Below are 3277 nucleotides of genomic sequence, written 5' to 3'. Positions count from 1 at the left end.
GAGCTCCCTGGCGCACAGGGCTGAGGCTTGCGTTCCAGACGATGACAAAGGGAAGCCGATGGCCAGAGCTGGCCCGCGATGGGGACGGTGGGACCAGGACACAGACCCCCTTTGTCATCCATCCCCTTTTTAATTTAATTTTAAAATGAATTAATTTCAATTTAAGTAGACACATGTGGCTAGTGGCTGGTGCCCTGGACAGTGCTGTTTTAGTCAGACCCCTTTGGTGGCATGGGGACGAGGGATACAGCCGAGGACCAGTTAGGACCTGCTCATGACGACGGCGGGTAGTCGCCCCTGCCGGCCCCACCTGCAGGCCGAGCATCCGTGCGCACTCCGGCCTCCCGTTCCCACACCCCTGGAGGGAGCGGCCTTGCATCTGAGCACCCTCGGAGGCCTCGAGCCACCGGCCGGCCCCCGCCAGCACAGAAAGGCCAGTCTGCCGGACACTCGTCCTCCGGCATGGTGCCTGCTGGCCCACCCAGCAGTGGCCGATGGGGGCGGAGAGCCAGGAGAAAGGACTCTGGCTGCCCCTGTCACCTTGAACCAGACAGAACAGTCTGGCGCGCTCTGAGCTGACCGCCCCGCCCACAGCTGCAATTAGCGTGGAGCTGTTGACATCTAAATAATAGAACGGTTAGCATAAATAATACGCGGCCGTGATGAAGATGGGGTTATTTATGAGTCAATAATCGAGGCGCGAGTGTGCCAAGGGGCAAGCGTTCTGCAGGAACAGAATTTCTGTGGGGAGGAATGAGCCCTCTTAAGAAGACAAAGACCTTGATGCTTTCTGCGCTGTTTTCGAACTGATTCCTGGCAAAGAGGAAGTGAATGTGCGAAGGCAAAATGTGGTGGGGACAGAAGACGGCCAGAGACCCGTGGGCCCTGGCTCGCCAGCCCAGGGACGGCCACGCGGAGCTCGTCGGTGGCTCTGGAACCCCACGACCAGAAGGTCAAACCCCACCTAGAGAAGAAGAGTGCTCGAATGATTCAGGGACGGCTCCCCGGGCTGACCCTGCGGGACCTCGCAGTGCTCCTGACATAGAGGCGAAACGTGGCCAACGAGCAGGCCCCCCACCCCCACCCCTGCTGGCCCGGCTTCCACGCGCGCTGCCTCAGTTTGCCTCCGCTGGCCAGTCGGCGTCAGGCTGGAGAGAGCTCAGTCTGGCCCCGAGTCAGGACCTCCCCGCTGGGAGCACCTGGCTTCTCGAAGCCACGGGCCGCCGAGGCCTCCTCGCCTCTCTCCTCTGGGACTCCCTGGCCAGCTCGCCGCGCGCTCCCTCGTCTGCCCGTCTCCTGGCGCGGCCTTAACGAAATCTGCAGACGGGGCATCGCACACAAACAGTCCTGGAGGCCAGAGTCCGAGATCGAGGTGTCACAGGGCCACACTGGAACCTGTCCCAGGCCTCTCCCCCAGCACCGTTGGCCGTCGACACCCTCGGCTTCACCCCGAAGCTCCACCCCAATCTCTTCGTGTTCACACAGTGCTCTCCCTGTGAGCGTGTGTGTGTCCCAACCCCCCTCCGTATGAGGACACAGTCGTATTGGATCAGGGCCCACCTGCTCCGGGGTGACCTCATCCTAACTAATCTCACCTGCAAGGACCCCATTTCCAAGTAAGGTCGCCCTCTGAGGTCCTGGGGTTAGGGCCCCAACATACGAATTTGGGGCAGGGATACAATTCCGTTTATAACCCCCATGGGCTCACGGTTAGAGCAGCCCACGGCTGGGGCCGCCAGAGCTGCACCAGACGGGCTGGACGCCCACAGGCTGCACGTCCTTTTGCTGCCGTATGGGCGTGGCTGCCAGGCGCGACCCCAACCCCAAGCCGTGGGCAGTGACCAGCGGGCACGTCCTCATTTGTTTGTCGTGTCTTTTTGCTTATTGACCAGAAGGGAAGAGCCTCAGAGCAGAGAGGGGCCCCTGATGTGGCGGGGTCCAAAGTGCCACCAGAGCAGTGACCCGGTCCTCTCGGACCATGGGGGTGGGAGGCAGGGCCCTCGCCTGTGGGGGGAGGCGTGACACGTGTCGGGGAGCCTGCTCTGTGTCGGTGCCTGTGGGAGAGCCCCCAGCTTGCCCTTCATCAACCAGGGAGGCCTCGTCCCTTTTTATAAACAGGCCCAGAGAGGCCGAGGGACAGGTCCAAGGTCACACAGCCAGCCAGGACAGGCAGCCACCAGGCTCCAGGCCAGCCCAGCAGCTGTCCGGCATTTGCTGATGCCCTTTCCCACCCAGGGCCAAACTCCACTCCTTGAAGTAGCCCTGGCTCTGACTTACACGTCATCTGTAAAACGGGTCGCAGGCCCCACCTTGCCGGGCTACTGCGAAACCAGAGACGCCACCACCCGTGACAGGCAGTGGTCCTTGCCAGCATGACCCGACCAGCTCCCTCCCAGAAAAGCCCCAAGAACCAGAGAAACCCAGGTCCCTGCCCCGGACACCGCCCCCTCCGGGAGCACTTAGAAAGCGCTGACTGCATACCAGACCGGCCCAGCCAGCCACGCCCGGCCCGCCTCCCGCAGGCGACGCCAGGTTCCCATCACCCCCTCCGCTCTCGGCCCCTTTGGCGGGGCTGCCGGCTCAGCTGCCAGTGTTCTATTCCGGCTCACAGCATTTATAAAAATGCATCGAAGGCCCTGGCGTTGCAATCTGGAACGAACCCGCTTCACGTCCTCGACAAAGCGCAGGAATACTAATTGAAAAGTGATTAATTACGCTCACGGAGCGAGGTCCCTAACTGGGCCGAGGACAGTGGGGAGTCGTGGCTTCGTTTTTTTTAACGCTGAGCTGGTCCTACCCTGATTCAGAGCCTGGCCCAGCGGTGGGGTCGGATCCGCCGCCATCTGCAGAGACCCCCGCTCCTGTCGGAACTTCCTTTCCTTCTCTGTAACGTGGGGCTGCTGCCGCCAGGACTTAGGGCTCACACAGTCCGGGCTCAAATCGGGGGTCCCCACGGTGCTGCCAACTGTGGGGTTCAGTCCGGTCCTGCCCACGCCGGCTCTCTCTGCCGCCTCCCGTTCCCTTGCTCCCTCCAGGGCACACACATTCCACCCATCCAACCACTGTCAGTTTTCTGGGATGCCACTCAGAGGTCACCTCCTCCAGGCAGCCTGCCAGGCCCCTCCCCTCCGCTCCACCAGTGCCCTAGGCTTAATTGTTCGCTCAACGGGGTGTTGTGACTGCTGCTCACACACTGGAGAGCGAGGCAAGCGTGTGGCCACCCCTGAACCCACAAAACCTGCACAGCCCAGCACCCGCCTGAGCCCCAGGAGGGGCC

The sequence above is a fragment of the Pteropus vampyrus genome, unplaced genomic scaffold, assembly GCF_000151845.1.
Source record: "Pteropus vampyrus isolate Shadow unplaced genomic scaffold, Pvam_2.0 Scaffold256, whole genome shotgun sequence".
Taxonomy (NCBI): Eukaryota; Metazoa; Chordata; class Mammalia; order Chiroptera; family Pteropodidae; genus Pteropus; species Pteropus vampyrus.
Note: the sequence above shows the minus strand (reverse complement) of the source record.